The sequence below is a fragment of the Aethalodelphis obliquidens genome, unplaced genomic scaffold (assembly GCF_003676395.1).
Source record: "Aethalodelphis obliquidens isolate GAN/ISIS:26980383/991018 unplaced genomic scaffold, ASM367639v1 scaffold33, whole genome shotgun sequence".
Lineage (NCBI taxonomy): Eukaryota > Metazoa > Chordata > Mammalia > Artiodactyla > Delphinidae > Aethalodelphis > Aethalodelphis obliquidens.
Window position 1 is genome coordinate 11,669,395 of NW_020837977.1, and position 22,244 is coordinate 11,691,638.

General features: G+C 37.8%; 1 pseudogene; it reads left to right on the top strand.

The window, feature by feature from the left end:
- Positions 1-18,619: 18,619 nt before the first annotated feature.
- LOC113631403 (ubiquitin carboxyl-terminal hydrolase MINDY-1 pseudogene) lies at positions 18,620-19,482 on the top strand (annotated as a pseudogene).
- Positions 19,483-22,244: the final 2,762 nt, after the last annotated feature.

Sequence of the window (22,244 nt, forward strand, 5' to 3'; positions counted from 1 at the left end):
GCGGTACGCGGGCCTCTCACTGCTGTGGCCTCTCCCGTTGCAGAGCACAGGCTCCGGACGCGCAGGCTCAGCGGCCATGGCTCACAGGCCTAGCCACTCCGCGGCATGTGGGATCTTCCCGGACCAGGGCACGAACCCGTGTCCCCTGCATCGGCAGGCGGACTCTCAACCACTGCGCCACCAGGGAAGCCCCATTGGATTCTTTAAATTGCTGTTATTGTGCTCTAATTCACATACAATAAACTGAATGCACTCATTTTTAAGTGAATAGTTTGGTGAATTTTGATATACGTCTACACCTATATAACCACCACCCTCATCAAGTTATACTACATATAATCATCTCAAAAACTTTTTTCATGCTCTTCTTGTTGTCCCTTCCTGGGAATCCCCTCCAGCCCTCCCCAGGCGCTATTAATCTGTATTTTATCGCTATAAGTTAATATTACCTTTTTAGAACCTCATGTAAATAGATCATACAGTGTATATGCTTTTATGCCTGGCTTCTTTCACTCAACATGTTTTAAAGATTCATCCATGTTATTTGTGTATCGATAGTTTGTTTCTTCATATTGATGACTAGCATCTTATTGTATGAATATGTCACAGTTTGGACAGTGGGGTTCCACTTTGTGGCTATTACTAATAAAGCTATTGTGAACATTCATGTTCCAGTCTTTTTGTGGTTATATAGGTATTTTTATCTCTTGGGTAAATACACTCACCAGATGATTTTTGCTGAGTCATATAGTGAGTGTATATTTAACTGTATAAGAAATTGTCAAACTGTTTTCTAAAGAGTATAACCGAAGAGCAAATATTTCCATCAGAGAGTTCTCAATGTTCCACATCCTCATTTAGTCATCCTAGCAGTAAGTAGAGGTATACCTCCTCAGCTTTAACTTCTTTTTCTCTGATTATTAATCATATTGGACCCTTTTTTCTTGGGCTTATCGAAATTTGTGTCTCTTTTGTGAAGTATCTGTTTAATTTTTTTGCCCATTTTAAAAAATTATCTTTTTATTACTGAGCTGTGTTCTACATGTATGCAGGACACAAGGTTTTTGTTGGGTGTATGTATTATGAATATTTTCTTCCAGTTTGTGTTTTGTTTTTACATTTTCTTAATAGTGTCTTTTGAAGAACAGAGGTTTTCAGTTTATTATTTCTTTCCCTTCGTGGTTAGTGTATTTTGTGTCCTGTTAAAGAAATCCCTGCTTAGAGTTGCAAAGGTTGCAAAGAGTTTCTCCTGTTTTCTTCTAGAAATTTTACATCTGTACTTTTATGTTTCATTCTCGTATCTATTTTGAGTTTAATTTCATGTATGGTGTGAGGTAGGGTTTGATTTTATTGGATTTTTCATACCAGTTGTTCCAGAACAACTTGTTGAAAAGATTAATTCTTTACACATTGTATTGCCTTAAAACTTTTATCCAAACTCAATGGACCTTATATATGCGGGTCTATTTCTGATTTTCTATTCTTTTCCATTGATACATATGTCTATCTTCATGCCAATTCCACACTGTTTTGGTAATTTTCATTTTATATTAAATATTGAAAGTTCTCCAAATGGTTCTTGCTTTTTCAAAATTGTTTTAGCTATCCTAGGATTTTTGTATTGCCATATAAATTTTTAGAATCAGTGTTTACATTTCTTCGAAGAGCCTGCTGACATTTTAATTGAATTGAATGTATACATCAATTTGGGGTAAACTGACAACTTATTAATGTTGAGTCTTCCAAACCACAAACGAAGTATATCACTCCATTTATTTAAGCTTTCTTTAACTTTCACATGACACTGTTTTGTAGTTTTGAGTGCATTTTTGGGTTAAATTTGCCATTAAGTTTTTATACTACTGATGCTTTTATAAATGTTATTTAAAAATTATATTCCTATTGCCCATTAGCATTGGATTTTTAAAACTTTGGTCAGAATATGTTTCTCCTCTGCTCAAAAACTTCTAATGGTCTCTGAGTTCACGTAATAAAATCTAAAATCCTTCTGAGCTAAAGTATTTAGTCCCATACAATCTTGCCTTTGCTGCCCTACTGACCTCCTTGTACTTCATTTACTCTGCGCCAGGCACCATGACCCCCTTGCTCTTATTTGAAGATGCCAAGCAGTCTTCCACCCCAGGGACTTGCTCTGGCTTTTTCCTTGAAACACTCTCCTGCTTAGATTCACAGCTGGGACGCTGACTCTCTGTGAGGTCTTCTCTGACTACAGCGCATTAAAAACGCACCCCTCTTCTCTGCAAGTTCAGGCCTTGCCTATTCCCTTATCCTTGCTGGATTTTATATCATCTCACACTCTCTATATTTACTTGGTTATTTTTCCATTTCTTGTCACTCCCACCATAAGCTCATGAGGGAACAAACGTTGTTTTGTTCACTGCTGTGATCATAACTGTGCCTGAATATTGTAGTTGGCACGCAATAAATACTAGGATGAATGGCCTGATTATGAGAATTATTTCAACTATGAGGGCAGAGATCAGACTGCTATGAGCTACAGGGTGGCAAGGCAGTAGAAGAAAGAATGGCTAGTGAATAATGTCACTCCTTGGGGACACTTGTTTGAGAGGGGCAACTGGGTAAGATGGAAGCTGCTTGCGGAGCTGGTGTTTCAATCCAAGCTAACCGAAGCTTGGAGGGCATTTGATTTCTGGATTTAAAAACTATAGTGTTTAAAATATGAGAGCTACTAATAAGGGAAAAAGAATTGATTAGTCACTCGGATCTATTAAAATATGCTGAATTAATTTTAAAGATAATAGTAATTATAATACAGTCTGTTTCTTACAAAGACATCAGTAATTGAAAGATTATTTTTTAAAAGTGTAGAAAACAATTCTCATCTTCATTGTACTGAGATACAGAGATACAATGACGTTTTTTCTTAGGCACACTGAGTGGTAAAACTTGACTTGCATTTTATTCTCTTTCAAGTGCTTTCTATTTCAGGTCAGATTCGTGAAGTTTCAGAATATTCATGTATACTGTGTCCTACAAGATGGTCAACATGACTCCCCATTTTCCTGTGTAATTTGGAGTTAAATGAGCACATTTGGTTAAAGGTCTGTGCTAATGGTACCAATCTAATTAGTTTGTTCCCCATGTAAAGCAGGGAGCTTTGCTTTGTTTTTTATCCCAAATTGCACCCCAGGGGCCATTTTGAAATTGTATGACGGTTCTACACAAGGATGTCATAAGGAGGAAATGTGGATGTCTTAGTGAAATCCATAAGCTCTATTCCAGATCATAAATGTGCTACGCTTTACTGATGCTGAGTCTGTCGAGTAATCTTCACATGTTAATTTTATCTAGTTTACTTGTCTGCCTTTTCACGTGGCATCTCTTTGTGGGTCCTTCGTAATGTGAAACTTATCTGGGTGATTCACAGGCCAGGTGAAGACACCTTTGTGTTCTATTTAAGGATACGGCTAAAGACTATTGTGAGAACTTCGTCTCTTGAGGAATGCCGTGGCCTATTTACTTTAGAATTCACAGATTCTGAGCTCTATGGTATGTTGGTGAATTTAAAACTCAGAAAAACTGTTATTCTCTTATGCATTTCTTAATCTGTGTATCTAAATGCTTTTTTAGAACGTAATGGATGTCCAATCCTGTCTCCTATGTTGGACATTATACTCCTTGTATAATGGAGTATAAATAATTGGACATTATACTCCTTGTATAATGGAGTATAAATTGGACATTATACTCCTTGTATAATGGAGTATAAATTGGACATTATACTCCTTGTATTTTGCTTTTGTCGCTTCATACTTTAACAAATTAAAAAGTGGCAGTACCTTCAGTAATCTCACCATGATATAGTAACAAACCCTTGTGCTCTTATACAGGATAAAGAAGAAAATGATAACTAAGATAATAAACAACAGGAAAAAAAGAAAGAGGGGGAGTCCCTTTAAAATAGCCCTCGTTTAAGGCCAATGTTGGGAGCTTAGAAAAGGAGAGAGACAACCATTTAAAAGTAACCTTCATTCCTAAAATCTTGAATAAAACCTAGTCCTCTTCCAATATTTTTAGTATAGCACATATGAGTTTTTGATATTTCACGGAAACAGACATTTTTAGATAGCAATAGTGGTAGCAGTAAGTAGGATGCCAAGGATTGAATAAGTGTGGGACCCATGCTGGAGCCTGAATAGACAGAGGCCTTAGTGAGTGACTGGATGTCAGAGCATCAAGGGTGATCTGCCAGCATTCTGGTCTAAGTAAGAGCATGGAAGGAGTTGCTATTAACTGAGATGAGGAAGACTAGAAGAGGAAGAGATGGGGCAGTGGTAGATGATCAAGGATGGTTTTTGATATAAGCTTGTGATCTTGTAAGACATGTAGCTGGAGATCTCATTTTGGCACTTGGATTGAGAATAGATATAGGCTGGATATATAAATGGAAGACTTCTTGGCAAATGGGTAGTATTTCAAGCTATACAAGTGAATGAAATCATCTAGTGTTGGCTTGTGGAAGCATCAATCCATCTCTGGCTTCATCCTCCCATGATGTTCTTCCTTTGCATGTGTCTGTGTCAAAATGCCCCCTCTTAAAAGGATACCAGTCCTATTGGATTAGAATCCCAATGACCTCATTTCAACTTGATTACCTTTGTAAAGACCCTGTCTCCAAATAAGGCCACATTATAGAACACTGACTGAATCAAGGGAGAATAAAATCCCAACAGCAAGTTCACAGGGTGCCTGTTAAGCTCAGAGCTAATCTTCTCTTCTCTGGAGACTCTGAATGATGTTTTAGAATTTTTTTCAGTAGGTAACTCCAGTTCTGATATCAATTCCCATGTGCGGTTTTCCAACACCACCAAGCAATTCTCCAACATCAGCTGGAGGTCCTACAGTTCAACTCCATTCTGACACTATCTACCTGGAGGTAGTATCAGATCCCACAAGTTAAGGGCTCAATCCCACAGGAAAGTCCCCCACTTTAGATGCCAATCGCAAGTCCATGTTGTTAACTATAAATAGGAAATCCCCATGACCCCCTTCTTGGGGTTAATTAATTTGCTATAGCAGCTCACAGAACTCAGAGAAACATTTTACTTACTAGATGACCAGTTTATTATAAAAGGATATAACTCAGGAACAGCCAGATGGAAGAGATAAGTAAGGCAAGGTATGGGGAGTGGACGCAGAGCTTCCAAGCTCTCTGAACAAGCCACTCTCCCCAAATCTTCACCAGCCCAGAAGCTCTTAAATCCCTGTCTTTTGGGGTTTTTGCAGTGGCTTCATTACATAGGCACGATTGATTAAATCACTGGCCACCAGTGCTTGAACTCAATGTCCAGCCCCTCCACTCTCTGGAGGTGGGACTGAAAGTTCTAACCCTCTCATCACAATGTTGGCTTCATTGGCAATCATCCCGCATCCTTAGGTTTCCTGGGGCTTTCCAAAAGTCACCAGCATAACAAAAGACACCTTTTCTGCTCTCCTTAGGAAATTTCAAGGGTTTTGGGGCCAGGAATGGGGACTAAAAGCAAATACATATTCCTTATTATAAATCACAGTACCACAATAACATAGTCACATGGTTCAAAATTAAAAAGTGAAAAGCTTCCTTCCTGTCTCTCCCCTAGTCATCCAGTTCCCCTCTCCATGGGTACCTCTGTCATTCTTTTATTTTGTATCCTTCCAAAGATATGTTAGGCTTATATAAGTACTTATAAGAAAATGTGAATATATATTTCACATTCATTATATATTCAATATATATTTCATTATATATATTCAATATATATTTCACAGTTCATTATAACTGTGTTATAAACACAGTTTTGTGCCTTATTTTTCCCTAAATAAAATATTTCAAGTTCTCTCCATACCAATATACAAACAACTTCCTTATTCTTGTTTATAGCTGAATTATATTCCATTTTCTGGATATAATTTATCTAATCAGTCCTCAGTTGATGAGCACTTAGGTTCCTTCTACTTTCCTAGTAGAAAATATTGTCGTGAGGATGCCTGTGTGTTATTTGAATGTGATCAAGTTTATCCATAGGATAAATTCCTAATAGCAGAATTACTAGGTCAAAAGATGGTGAGCTTTTAATTTTGTTGGACGTTGCCAAATTGCATTCTGTATGGGTTTCAGCGAATTGAACCTACACAGTCCAAGTGTAAGGTGGACCCCTTAAATCATGTAAGATTTTTCTCCAGTCTTATTTCAGCCTTAAAGATAGCTTGAAAAAAAAGGGAAACTTTAATCTAATTCTTAAATTATTTAAATAAACTTGAATTTAATGAGAATTAAATAAATAAAATCATAAAGCAAATTTGTTCAGCATAGATAACATTCCAAATATTGACTTTTTCCTTCCCTCTGGTGTATATTAAGTTACATGTAGCCAGCCAATTTCCTTTTGGTGTTATTATAAAAAGATAAACAAATCCTTAAGTAAAATTTTAAAAAGGACTCCATGAAGGAGTCATTTAAATTAGGATTAAATTTGTGAATTTTGATATGGAATAAAAGTATATTTTGTTGTTTGTTTTTTTCTGACAGTCTATATAAAACATTATATTGTAAAATAAGTAATGTTGAGAAAAAAGACAGGGAGAGAATTACTTAACAGTGCACTGTTAAGAACTTTGTTGTAACTTTGACTCCTTATGAAAGAAAAACGATTTCAGGGAGCACATTTCTATGACCAGAGTCAGAAGTGAAAGATTAACCACAGAAGCAGAATCAGTGTCCTGTGACTGAGGATGAGACAAGGAGGACTGATATTTGGAGTGTCCGGGAGAAAAGACGCATTGATGCTTAAAGGAAGAGTTTTGCAATATCTAATAACGTGATTTTTTTTTATCCGGAGTGATGTAAAGAACCCCTTAGCGCCCAACCAACTTTGTTTTCCTTGGACAATATTTAAAAGGAAGTGGATTTTGCTCGATTTGACCCAGGTGGGTGAAAGGGAAGAGAACAAATAACCAGAAATTATATTAGCTAAGACTTGTGGGCTCCTGCCTGTAGACTTGTATGGAAAAGTTATTTTTTAAAAATAGGCTTAAAAAAAAAAAAAGTAAGATACTAGGCTAAGCACAAATTCCAAACAAATAAGGTCAGTAGGTCTCTGTGAACCTTATTCACTAAAATTTGACCGGATCAACCTTCTGAATCAGCTCTTCTTGAAAAAAGTATTTAAAACTCTATCTAGGCTTGGAAGCCTGGCCTGATGAGCAACACACAACAGCATAAAGCACACGGGGGTGAGCTTATCCACTGACTTATTGCCTGTCTTTGGCCAAGTCATTCACTGACTATAATTCTGGCCACTTGCAGAATCAACACAAAGGAACCCTACATTCTTTTCATCTCAGGGAGGATTTTACAGAGCTAGGCCTTAAAATTAGTTTAAGTTAGTCTAAAATTCTCGGCACAAGTTTCTGACCATATGATCATATATTTACTGACAGGATGCACTTAACTTTGTCCATTTTGTGTGAGAGTATGTGGAACCTGTTTGTGGGTACAATGTATTTTAGTATATTTAAATTCATGATTTTTTTTCCTGATAAATTGATAGGTTACTGTGAATAAAAAACTAATTTCTTCTTCTTCAACAAAATCTCAGCCTCAAGATCAAAAGAATTCCTCTCTGTTAAAAATGATTCCATTTAAACATCATTCATTAACTCCATGGAATTGATAGAGTTTAACACTTTGTTTGCTACTCAGGTCACATTCTTTTTTTCGTGGAAGAGCAAAAAAAATGAATGAATATTCACACTTAACTTTCAGCTTCAGGCTAAAATGTATTATGCACCGTATTTTGGTTTTTAAAAATAATCACCTTGTCACAGTTCAATGGCAAAGTGAAGTCAACTCTGTCAACAGAGACAATTTGAGGGGAAAAAACAGTCTTCATCCCCTTGAGTATCATTTCGTTTGAATGCTCCTGATTTTCTACCTGCTGCTTTTTTGGGAATGCTCCATGGGACAGTGTAATGAACCTAAAATCCCACACACGGAAACCTCATCCTTTGCTGGCAGCACGGAGCTGACAGGTACGGATGTTCTCATACGTTGTCCCTATTTGAACACTATATTTTATGTACATGAAGTGCATGTCTAGAAGGTTCCTTTTAAACTCCACAGGCACAGAAAAAACCTGGATCCCCATATGTCTACCAATGTATTGCATGAATATATTAACACCATCACATCACCAACTGCTTTCATTGTTTTCCTGTAAATGGAATCATAGGCAGGATATACATCACTTTCGATGTATCTTTCGACATATCCCAGAAGAAAGCAAAAGTGTTTGTTAGAAAATGCTTAGGTGGAAAAGTAAAAGTAGTAGACATAATCTATGATAGCAGATATTGGCAATTGAATGCAGCTGACAATTTTTTTGATAGGGAGGGGAGATGGGGTTGTAGAGGAGGTTTGGATTCTATTATTTTAAAACTTATTCTCCAAGAAAGGCCAGAACGCTTTCCACAACTTTGTGTTGATTCTGTTTTTTTGCGGTACGCGGGCCTCTCACTGTTGCGGCCTCTCCCGTTGCGGAGCACAGGCCCCAGACGCGCAGGCTCAGCGGCCACGGCTCACGGGCCCAGCCGCTCCGCGGCATGTGGGATCTTCCCGGACCGGGGCACGAACCCGTGTCCCCTGCACCGGCAGGCAAACTCTCAACCACTGCACCACCAGGGAAGCACTGTGTTGATTCTTCAGAGGCCAGGTACTTTTCAATTGACCTCTGTCTAAAGCAGATGAAAAGTAAATGAAGATTATTTCTTAAGAAAATCAAGATGTGTTTAATGGCTAGAGTGGTTCAGTTTTCCTGCCTTTCATTATTATTGTTTTTATTTTAATAGAGATCAAAACCTTTGAAGAATTGATACTACTCTGGCATATTTTCAGATATTGCATAGCAAATAAGTAAGTAAATCAATGAATGAATGCGTGAAGGCAGATAAGGGAATCCTAAGGTCCTACAAATGACAGAAAAAGATTATTCCTCATAGGAGGATTGATACAATTAATATAGGTTTTTCTTTAATATTGTATTTTTTTGCCCTGGTCTGGGTATCCTGTGACAGTTGCTTAAGCTCTCAGAGTCTGGGGTGACCATGACCACAGGAATAATGTTGTCCAATTCCCATCTTCTGATAATGATGTTCTGAGGTCATATGAGATTTATAGAGACTTTGAGGTCCTTAGGAGAAAAGCTTAACACGAATTCAAGTGGCAGTCACTGCCAAGAATACATTCCACCCAAGAAAATTTTGGGTTTGATACTCTTAAGTTTCAGGAGAACAAGTTAAGAAAAACTCATATTATGAGAGCAGGCAAAAGCCAGCAGTAGTTCAAAATGGTTGATCCAAGAAAGAAATTGAATTGAGCTGTGGTTAATGAGCAGAGTAAGGCTAACTTCAGTGAATTTCATACAGGTCAAAGGCAGCTTTGTAGACAAAAGTCCCAAGCTGTCTGTGTTCTGCAGCTCACCATGAATTTTTTGTTGCAGAATCCCATACATGTGGACCTACATTTCTAGGAGATTGTAATAAAAGCCACCAAAGCAAGTGTGGGCAACTCTGCAAATTAGTAAGTGTATCTATAGATAGCTCCATAAATGCCAAATAAATACACATGTGAGAGACATATGTAGTTTGTGATTATTTTAAATTCCATTTTACAAACTGATAAACTTTCTGGACAGAGTGAGAAAGATACGCAGGTAGTACAATATTGTCAATGTGACAAGGGTTAATGAACTAAGAGTATTTCTGTCATGGTTCAAAATGGCCAACAGTTACACATCTCTTAACAAAATCCAGTTAGGTGGTCAATTATAGACTTGGCTCATTTTTTCATATCATTTCTCCTTTTTCTTCTAAGATGGTTTATTAGCAGGACAAACTTCTTGTGGTCATTGAGAACAAAGGAAGTGAAGGTTGTATCTCATTATGTGCCTTGAGTCTCCGTGCCCTTCCACCCCCTCGACTTTGCTCATGAAGCACCTTGGATGTACCTCCATCATGGCACTGACAACACTGATTGAGATTGTGTGTTTACAGCCCTTCTCCTAGAGGACAAGGGTTTCCTTCTCGCTATCACTAGTGTCTGGGGATTAAGTCACTTTTACAGAATAGGACTGAATGTTGTCCATGTGCTCAAAGAAATAGCGCTAAGCAGGTGTTCTTAAAAGGAAGGTCATGCAACTTTAGTCACAGCTTAGGAGAGCAGGCATAGACATCACTAAACTATTAGGGTAACTATGGTCTGCATTAATAAATACAGATCAATGAAAGGTAATGGTACAGCTGGACTGGTAAGGCCACATTTGGAGTAATGTGTCTATTTCTCAGTAATGCGTTTTGGAAGGTCTTTAGTGTACAATGTAATTGGAGAAAGGTTTAAGGAAACTGGAAAAGTTCAAGCTAGAGAAGCCTTTTGGGAGCATTAGCTTTCTTTTGATTTTGTCAGTTTCTTATGAAGCAAGATTATATTTGTTTTTTGTGACTCCAGAGGAAAGAATTAAATGAATAATGATAGACAAAGCACATATTTAGCTGTATATTAAAAAAATATATTTTTCATTGTTTTAGCATTATAAATAAAAATAAGTACATAATTCTATCTACCATTACCATTTTATAAATGTAATAATGTTTTCACAATAAAATAGAGTAGACATAGTCTCATAATAGAGGATAGTCTGTTAATATTAATAAATATAACTTTAAGAAAAACCCAGAACATCATTCTTATTTCTCTCAATTTCTCATAAGCCAGTAAAAACATAGTGAATTGTCCCTGATGTAAGGCCTACTTTGGGGAGCCATTGGCCTCAGTTACATTCCTCTTTTCCTCTCTGAGTCTTTAATTCCATGAATTCAATAAAAGGCAAAGGACAAATGTTGGTAGTGATTTTAAATCAAAGGTTTAAATCAAATAATTTTTTAAGTCTAAGATTTAAAAATTAGAGTGTGAAAGCATTTTTAATCCCTTATTAATGGCTAAACAAAACATTAATCCCTCAAGAACTGGAAGAGAAAGGTAGGGTTGAAACATTTTTCTCACTTGCTTTAAAGCCCTCTAAGATGCATCCAGATATTTCTTCTCTTCGCATTAGGCTCAAACTAGATGTTGGTGCAAATTGGTTAGTAAAATGGACTTTTCTGCTTTCTCATTTTCTCTCCATTCTTTTGATGAGCCGACTGGTTTAAAATATCAAGAACTGTAATGATAGGCCATAATTTATATGTGAGCATTAGCAAACTCTAAATAAATGGTCCTAAGAATTGAAGAATTTAGTCAGTATTTTTCAAACATCCCATAGCTTTTTTCAGCTTAAAGAAGGGTGAAGCTACACAGAGATTTAATATCTTCTTCCACTGGAAAGTAGCCACCTTTCTATCCAATTGTAACTAAAGAAAATGTATTTAATTTATTATTTCAATTTACAGAAGTGCATCTATAGCCTAAACCTCAGTGTAATACAGAGTATATATTTCATTTCAGTAAAGAAAGACTGAACTGAATCAATATTTGAAGGACCTGGAACTGTATGGAGGTCAACAGACTCTGGATCAGTCGAACTACCTAGCATATCTGAGTGTGTGTGTGTGTGTGTGTGTGTGTGTGTGTGTGTGTGAGTGAATGCCTGAGTATGTGTACGTTACTCATTGCCCTGCATTTTTTTTTTTTTTTTTTTTTTTGCGGTACGCGGGCCTCTCACTGTTGCGGCCTCTCCCATTGCGGAACACAGGCTCCGGACGCGCAGGCTCAGCGGCCATGGCTCACGGGCCCAGCCGCTCCGCGGCATGTGAGATCTTCCCGCACCGGGGCACGAACCCGTGTCTCCTGCATCGGCAGGCGGACTCCCAACCGCTGTGCCACCAGGGAAGCCCTGTCCTGCATGTTTTAAAGTGATACACCTAGGGGTGTTATTATCTGAGTGCACAAAATTGCCTGTGAAATCTGATACATCACCAACCCTAGTCCTCACCTCCATCATCTCACAGGTAGTTAGCCGGCTCTTTGAAGTGGAATCATTCATTTCAGGGTGTTACTCTTCACTTTCTGGAATGAACAATTCTTACATTTAAAACAATTAGTTTCAATCTGGTTTGCAGGCTGAAGTGGTTTATTGGAACGTTGTAAATAAAGTTTTATGTTTCTTAAAAACCTTCCTTTAGAAGAGGCCGTGCTACTGAAAAGAAATCGTTTTCCATGAAGTTTTAGGAATTTGAATAGCAGCTATATCACTCAATACCGTTGTTTAAACATCTCCAAAACCTGGGTTTCTAGTCTGTTTATTTTGTTTTTTGTTCCCTGTCCTCCAAGTTCTTCTCAAAACCTTTCGTTATTCTCAGCAGTTTTTTGTTTTTTTCTTTTTTAGACTCAGAATCAGAGTTGTACCACAGCACTCAGGAGGACAGGGAAAATATCTCACTGGAGTTCAGGGACGTGATCAAAGTCGTCTCCATAAAAGTTAGTGAAAAGCACGAGGTAGTCCAGAGGAAGTTTCCATGCCTCCTTCGTGGCCTGGCCCTGCAGCTTTGCGATGGTCATCCAGAACAGGATTAGCAAAAATGAAACTGTCTCCAACTGAAGGGTGTATATACTTACTTTCACCTTTTGTGAAAACTCATTACTTCCTGCTATTTGCTGAGATGTAGCCAAGCTGTTTGAAATGCTAACCAAAATAATGGGCTAAATCCTTACTAACTAAAAAGTCCCCCAGACACAGTCACATCCAGAATCAGATTTCACTGCAAAGTCATTTCTAGAGATTTATTTGGAACTAAAAAAAGGAATATTCTAATAACATATTACTAAAATTATCATTTAAAACTAATATTTCCCTTTCGAGAGTACTCTGGAATTCTGGACATTTTACCTGATCGATGTCATTTTCTCTTCAGTTTAGGGAATTTTCTGAGATTTGAGGCACAAGTTCTGAGAGCAGATGCTAGTTCATGTTTTCAAGGCAGAAATTTTGATATTTCAGGATAATTTGTTTTTAATCCCTAATCACTTCCATGCTCATTTGATCTTAGACTCTAAGTAGACTCTAGCTCAATCAATGAGCCTTAGACCATAAGAACAAGCGGAATATTCAATCTGCAAAGACAGAGAGGAATGGAGAGACTGATGAAGAGGTTATGAGGGGTTCATTTATCAGCAGAGAAGGAGAAGAATGAGGCACTGTCTGAGGAAGGTACTAGATAACTACCATTGAGGGGCTAGCAGAAGGACTCTTGAAATATTCTAGACGTATTTTGTTCTTGTACACAAAATAAGACTCTCTATGACAGAGTCACTTCCATGGCCTTCACTTGCACATAAAAATTGAAATTCCAAAGGCATTTTCCCTTATTTCTATTATTTCTAAATTATAATCTGATATGCTAGGAAAGAAATTAAAATACAACTATCTAATTTTAGTTAATGTACTCATTCAACAAATATCTAACTTTTCTCTCTCCCAAAGATTATCTTTTCATATATGGGAATATTTAAGTGGATTACAATTTTTTTCTTTTACCTATAGAATGATTACCAATGGTTGTTCATTTCTTTGGAGTTGTGAATCAATTTGAAAAGCCCAACAAAATGTTTAGCCCCTATCCTAGATAAAAGGTCAAACACACATACAATTTCAGAAACAATTTTATGGGCTTCACAAAATGCTTCAAGTTCATCCATGAATGCTTAAGAGGCCCTAGATTAGAATAAGATAAAATTGTAGCTTAGGTGACAGCTTACTATGACTGAAAGAGTTTTTGTTGGTGCCTTGGAAGTAAAAAATAGCTGATAAGGTCCTCAGTCCTGGTTGTAATCTTTAAAAATGACGTAACTTATGGGCCTGTAATGAATGTTCAGGATTTTTGGAGTTTCACCAACTTCAATTTTAAAGTGAAACTTTTTCATTGCTATCCTTTGCTGCATTTATTTGAGAAGTGAGAATAATTACCAGTGTGCTTTCCAAATGGAATGCAAGTTAATTTCTATTAGTGGCAGGATGTGCAATATCATATGTAAACAAAAAAGACTACCTAATTAAAAGATTTCTGAAGGAGATTTCAATTTTCTAAATGTTGGTGCTCATACTAAATAATATGTCTCAATCGAGCCAGCTTACATCATTGCCAAGTTTCTGTCATTTGGCAGGTTGTTCCAGCATTTAAATTCACATATTCAATGAAAAGAGCTTTGCAGAAAATGACATTTTTCTGAATGAGCAGTCTTACCTGCCATCCATGTATGAAACAAACTATTGCCCCACCCCAGTTATCACTGGACAGCCATTCAGCCAGTCATTAAATACTGACTCAATGCTTACTACGTGCTAGACATTCAAGTACGGTGTACAATGTTTGTTTTAAAGGGCTGTGACCTACTGGAGGGGCAACTAGGATTTAGTGTGATGAATGTTATTATGGAGAAATATGGAATCAAATTTAGTCCCTCATTCAGGCTTGGGTATTAGGGAAGATTTATTGATCCCATTCATGTCTAAATGTAAACATAAAGATGAGTAGAACATAGTATGAGCAAAGGCAAAGGTATTTGGGAAAATGAGGATGGGAATGGAAAAGTTGCTCTGGGACCTAAGAGGAAGATATAATAGGCACAGAGTACAGAGAGCTAAGGATTTTGATCCCAAGAACAATGTGAAACTAGTGCAGAATTTTAAGCAGAAAGACACGCACTATTTGGAAGTTTAGAAACATCACTCTGGCTGCAATAGAAAATAGAAAGTTAGATGCCAGTGAAAAATTGTAGGTGAAAGATATGGGTGACTCTAGTAAAGGTTACAAATGTACAAGAGTGGAGTATTGAATAATTTGTCAGAATTAACAGTTGAATGATTTTGGAGAGACAGCAAAGAGTAAAAAGTGATTCCCTCTTTTCTGTCTTATGCAAGTCAGTAAATAGCAGAACAATTTACAATGAGTGACGTGCTAAAAGGAGAAGGTTTTGGGAGAAAAAAAGGTGAGCTCAGTTTGAAGTATGTTGAGTTGTAGTTGAATATGGAAAATCTAGGTAGAGATGCCCAGTTAGTAGTTAAATATTTGGATTTGATGTTGTAAGTAAGACCTAAGCTATAAATATAGGTATGGGTGTTATTCATGCACACAGACCAATGAAATGATAAAAGACAATGAGATTAACCAGGAAGGATGGAAAGAGAGAGGGGTGGAAAGAGAGAGAGAAGGGGGAGAGAGAGAGAGGAGAGAGACAGAAAAAGAGGGAGAAATTTAGAGGGAAAAAACGACGGGAATGGAAGGGAAGGGAAAAGAGGGATGAAATGCAGATTCAAAGACAGAATTCTATAGAAACCATTCCTATAGGGGATGGTGGAGAAAATGAATCAAAAAAAGAAGGCTTAGAAGAAGCAGCCAGAAAATAAATAAAAACCCAGTTGTCCAGATGCCATGAAAAATGAGTGTTTCAAGAAGGCAAGAATTACCAACAGAGCTATATCCTATAGAGTTGTCACATCCCAATTAAAATAAGCATTAAAAGAAATCACTGAATTTATCGATGAATGTCATGAATGTGCCTGACAAACATGAGCTTTTGAGAACAATCCTAATGAAGGTGAATGCAGAAGCAGAAGCATTGTGGATTGAGAAATGTAGTGAAGGAAACTGTAAATGGAAACTGCTCTCCAAGCGGTTGTCTGTTAAGTGGGAGGCAGACAATACCAGAAAAATGTTCACTTAAAAGAATATCTTCCATCATTTGCTCAAAAGAGTTGTATTTTATCATATACGTAAAGCAAATTGATAGCAACGGTGTTATTATTGCAAAACTAAAGTCCCAAATATAGGCCTGAGATTTATTAGGCCTTGTGTATTATATTTTCCTTTCCTCGTTAGGAAAATCAGGAAGTTTACAATCCCTGTGAATACGATTTGGCTTTTATTTTCATGTGTAATGTCAAACTGGGTACAAGAGTCAGAGACAGATAAAAGGGAGAAGAGAAACCCAAGCATATTTCTCTTGGGAGTCGATCAGCGGAGGTCCTCCCTAAAGGATAAAGGTAAACATATTAAAATGAGAGTGCCTGCTGTATTTTAATTATTATTTCACAATGTGGGATCACTGGCTGGAAGGCCTGGCCAACTGAGCATAAGCCCTTGAAACAGTCAAAAGGCTCAGGGTAAGAAAGTGAGTTCAAGTATGACGAAATCTCCCTGTCCCATTGGGTTCCAGCGATCAGAACCATGGTAGGTTAGAGCAGCCGACCACGATAAAGGCCAGCAGAATCTGGGTTCCTGTGTATTTCTGCAGCACCCACGATTAGTTTATGCAGAAAAGTACATAGTAAATTTACACAGCACAAAAATTCTGATCATCGTGGTCTTTAATGTTGGTTAGTAAAATGATGGACTGAATTCTGCACCCAATACTGACCTCATGCTGTAAATGTGTAAGTTGATGAGCTAAGAAATTTGTCAAACTCATGGTGATTATTTTTCAGCTTATAGCAATTTTAATTCATTGGTCACCTCATTGAGTGTCCCATACCATGCTATGACAGAAAAAAACTATTTAAGATAATTAGGTAAAAATTCTTTGATCATTTGCATTCAAATAAGGGAAGTGATCTAAAATATTTTGAAACCTCTTTTCAATATAATTAATTGAATTAGTATCTAAATCATATTTTCTTGCGCTTTTTGTTTCACAAAGTCATCTAACGTATATCATTATAGTGGCATTTGTTACCTCTTTTTTATAGCTAGGGCTTTTGTGGGTTTGTGTGTGTGTGTGTGTGTGTGTGTGTGTGTGTGTGTGTGTGTGTGTATCTGTGTGTGTAAGTATATGGGCTGAAGCTGTGGTAGAAGGTTTAAGAGCTTGGGATCTGGAATCAGACAATCAGTTCTGCTATGGACTAGCCGGGTAGTCTTGAGTGAATTACTACATCCCTCTGTGCCTCAGTTTCCTCATCTGTAAAAAGATGATAGGAATGGTACTTATTGCCTTGAGATGTTGTGAGGATGAAATGAGATAACTCAAACCTTGATATAGTAAGCATTCAAGAAGTGTTAGCTCATTTTGGCCTTTGATGATTTCTCATCCTGAAAAGCTGAAAGACACAAGGAAGAACTGGTTGGTTAGACTTGAGTTGTTAGTTAGGAACCAATGGTTGGACAAGAACTGAAACTATCTCAAAATCCAGACCTTCCGGGTCTTTTCCTGCAGATAACAGAAGTACAAATGCTGTAATGTCTACAGCAAAAACACTAACATTCTGGGTCAGTGGAGGACTCCAGTCTCAGGTTTTCAACTAAACTTGATGAAGAAAAACCTGGCCTGCTCCTCCCTAATTAAATAAAGCTCGCAGTGGATTTATCTGGCGACCGATGCCTTAGGTACAGACATAGGAACCTTCCTTAGGGACCAAGAAGCACCTAGTTATAAATAATATTAAAAGCAAAACAGGGCTTCCCTGGTGGCACAGTGGTTGAGAGTCCGCCTGCCGATGCAGGGGACATGGGTTCGAGCCCCGGTCCGGGAAGATCCCACATGCCGCAGAGTGACTGGGCCCGTGAGCCATGGCCGCTGAGCCTGCACGTCCGGAGCCTGTGCTCCGCAACGGGAGAGGCCACAACAGTGAGAAGCCCGCGTACTGCAAAAAACAAAACAAAATTGGGGATTGTATGAATTTAGAAATACAAATAAATAAGAAAGATTTAAATTACCATAGGAGAATAAAATTTCATCACGAAGTGATCCCTACTACTAATATTCTGGTATAAAGTATGTGTATGTGCAAATTTACATTTACAAAAATAAGATCACATGGGTCATATCTTATAATCTATTTTTATTTCACTAAATAATATAGTCATTTTTCCTGGATATTTATAGTCCATGGAATATTTATGCAGCATCCTTATAAAGAGTTGCCTATGTTTATTTAAAGCATACATCATAATTTATTTAACCACCCTATTATTGAATATCTGGTTTGTTTCTATACTTTTGTTACTATAAATAGCACTGTGATGAACATCTGGGCCTACTACATGTTAGTGTGTGTGGATGTATGTGTGTATTTGTATACACACACACGTTTACACACACATATTTCAGGTTCTCTTACGTAAAGATGTTCTCTACTCTCTTTCTCTCTCTCAAATGTTAAATATTTTCATTGCATCATACCTTAAAGGTAATATAAAAGAAGATGAAGCTAGAAATAAAAATGAGTTATATGAAATAATAGCATTTAGGGGAATTCCCTGGTTGTCCAGTGGTTAGGACTCCACTCTCACTGCCTAGGTTCAATCCCTGGCCAGGGAACAAGGGTCCTGCCAGCCGCCCAGCACATCCAAAAAAAAAAAAAAATTACAGCATTTACCCATTTTTTAGACAGTTGCTAAAAGGAATATTGAAAACATTACTTTAAAGGCCCACTTTGAGCACACAGTAAGAGCCAATACAAGACCCAGGTAACAATTTTATGTAAAGATGCCACACATACAGGCCATATCTATGCATATACACATGTGTGTGTGTGCGTGTGTGTGTGCGCGCGTGTGTGTACGTGTGCATGTGTGTGCGTGCGCGTGTGTGTGCGTGTGCGTGTGTGTGTGTACGCGCGTGCGCGCACTGCTCCCTTGGGAGGAAGTGGTCACATTCGATGGCTGGTGGCCCAGCTTGGAGACTGCCTCCTGTCCATCCCGCCCCAGAAGCCAGAGCGACTTCAGCTTCATTTTCAGAAGAATGTTGGCGGTGCCACGTTCCGCCCAAGCTGGGCAGAGTCTGGGTGTCCATGTGCAATTTCACAGGTGTCTCTGACCTTGAGTATTCCATCTGAGTGCCATATCTGACCTATTCAGTGTACCTCTGTCGCATGGCTGGCTCGTTAATCCACAGAGTCCTGAGGCCGTGAGCGCAGTTGGGAAACTGAGTTACACCCAGCCGGCAGAGATGGTCACCACCTGCAGGCAGTCCAGCGACAACAACCTCGTGACAGAAAGCCCAATGTCAGAGCAGTCCGTGGACATGACAGCGGCCAGCTGACCGCCACGGTCTGTGTGAGCTAACGGCAGCTGCCAGCGAAAGCAGACTTAGCATCTTTTCCCAAAACAACCATTTTAATACCATGATTAAACACACGAGTCACGTGCACCTACTTGTCACCAACCAGCGCTTTCTTTGGGAGGAGCAAGTGGGGTGGGAGAGCACGAACGATGTGGATGAAGACAGCTGCTTCTGATGACCCCTAAGTCATCCCCTGCGGAAGGGCCGCGGAGCAGAAGGTGGGATGGCTCCCTAGAAAACAGCATCAGGTGGACCAGGATTACCTGATCGCCTTGTCCCTGCAGCTGCAGCAGTAGCCACCAAGCACACTGGGTCTCAACGACTTGGCACTGGCCCGGCAACTTCAGCGAGAGAAGTACCAAGAGCAACAAGTGGTCCAGCCTGTAGCAACGCAGGACCTAACGCTGTGGGCGTAGTGGGGGAGGAGCCACCTCTGGACCTGCAGCTGGAGAGCCAGAGCTGCAGCTAGAGTCACCTGTAGCCCCACCCAGTGCTAAGCTTCCTCTTTCAAAGCCTGTGGCTAGTTTGCTTGCTTCCCCAGCTCAACTCCTGAGATGCGTTCCTCCTGAAAGAACAATGAAAGAATCTCTACATAATCTGATGCTAACTTCGTCATGGCTTCGATTGAAGGAGATGTAAAAATTGGCAATTTTGAATTTCATTATTATGAAGTTTGGTTACTCTTCCTAGATCCTGTTGGTTATATTTTAGTATTGAATGTTAAAAACAATTTCAATAGTAATAGTGGTAATGACTGTCTATAAAAATGTTCAAAATTTAATCAGTTTCAACAAAAGTGTTCACAAAGATACACTTGAGACTATCATCAACAAAACTTCAGAGACCAGATACTTGTGTGTGTGTGTGTGTGTGTGTGTGTGTGTGTGTGTTTTAATCCATGAGAAGATTTAGTCTGGTCTGCCTGACATAAGGGTGATAGGTTTCTATTTCTTAGTCTAATTAACACCTTTAATCTTTTTTTAATGGTTAGGCATTCTCTCTTTGGTTTTGAGGCATGCTAAAGATAAAAGCACGGGAGGCTGGAGGTTAATCCTTCCTGTTCTTTATTTCTTAATTTCTGCCATGGGGACTCCCTTTCCATCATGCCTATTTATTCAGGAACCCTGACAATATGCTTTCAGTAAGAGATGGTTTAGAACTACCACCCAATATTACTACATATTAAATTATAGGGGCTGTAATTAATAACTGCTAAATGAACACAACTCCAATTTCTTATATGTCTTTTTTATTATTGTGCCTAAGAAAGTAATCAAATTAATGCTTTTAGAATTAATATTGAACCTAAGTAGCACTATTCCTAGAATAATTCTAGCATTACAAAAATGGTAAACAACCCCAGATTTTGTTAATCAAGGATGTTACAGATGAATACAAGTTTATTGATGATGATTTGCTTCTTCTCACTCATATAAAGAATATTGAATTTCCTATGGTATCAATAGTAAAATACATTAAACTTTGGCATTCAAAAATCACAGAGATTTGATTTTTCATCTTAGAACTAAGAATATTTTAATGTCCTAATGTGTCTTACATAAGATAAAATGTTGTAACCATTTGCCCCAGTAGCAATTTTATTTTAGAATTTTGGAAAATATACTGAAATTTTACGTGTAAAAATGGACTCTCGTTCAGAATTGCCCATTTGGAATTTTCAGCAAACTACAGGTTTGTAAGTGTTTTGAAATGAATAGATTTGTATGACTTGAGATTTCAGCTCAGACTAATATATTTTAATACATTAAATATTAAATATGTAAACATATATATATCTTCAACCAATTTTGTTTTAATTGAGTCAACATGCCATATCTTCAGCATTGTAACTGAGGAGGAACTTGTCAAAATATGACTTGTTTTCTTTTAAAAAAGTAGAATTAAAATAGTCTCAATTTGGCAAGGATTATTCAATATTCCTGTATTATGCCCATGCACATAACACACACACAAACATACACACATTCTGAAGATCTCTAAATAACTTTAGGTAGAAAAACTCAGAGGTCAAAGGAGTGCTAATTAAATATTTTTAAATGGAGCAAATTCTTTGAAGAAAATACAAATATAGGTAAATTATAAATTAAAGCACTTTCAGAATTCTCTAATATGAGGGTTTTTCTTTTCAGAGTGTTTGTTAAAATACATATGTGGAACACACTCACAAAGAAAATATAATAATCATCTCTACCTTCACTTCCTGTTATGGGCAATGATTTCATTCTGTGTGGATAACTACATAAGGTGAAAATATAATGGTCTGAAAGAGATTTATTTTCTTCCCTTCTCTTATCGATTTGTGAGGGGAAAAAAAGAATAATGAATAATACAACAGTGATCTAATGAATGAGTTTGAATATGACGTGCTTTGTTTCTTTATAAACCTAACTCTCCCAGGAAAAATAGATGATTATTGTTCATTCTACCTTTTCTTGAAGTATTTTTTCTGACTGTACAAGTTTTATATGCTCATTGAACATAGATTAGGAGAAAGTAAAACCCCTGCTGTCAAACAGCTCAAGACACAATGAATAATTCAAGGAAGTATATGCAGGGACCAAACTATTGGTAGAAAAACAGAACTACCATTGGGTTTCAGACGAAATGAATGAAATGACCAGGATAAATGGAAATGGGGAACTGGTCTTGGAGATGTATCCTGAAGAAGGCTGGGCGCAGAGAGCTGGAATGAATAGAGAGGACATTCTGGGTAAAGGGGTCGCATGAAGAGAAAGGGAGAGACATGCCTGGGTAAAGAGACTGTTGATCATGGTAGGGAGACTGTAAAGCTTGGCAAAATTATGAAAAGAATGAGTACTAGGCAAAGAATTTTAGACCTCAGTTTGTAGGTCATATAAAAAAATATGGGGGGGGAGACATGACTGGAAATGAAACTTTTAAAAGATTAACATTGCAGTAGTCTCTTTGGTGGCTTTGCTTACAGAGGTACTAAAGGTGAGGGATCAATTATGATGTTATCAAAACTACACAGTTTATAAAATGGGAATAGTTTGAATTAGGGTGAGACATAAAATATGAATTAACATGATTTGGGATGGGTGGTATGGAAGTTAGGAGTATCAAAATGACTGAGATTTTGACCCTAAAGGATGAGAAGAATGGAAGCGTTCACAGAATAAAAAACAGATAATGAATT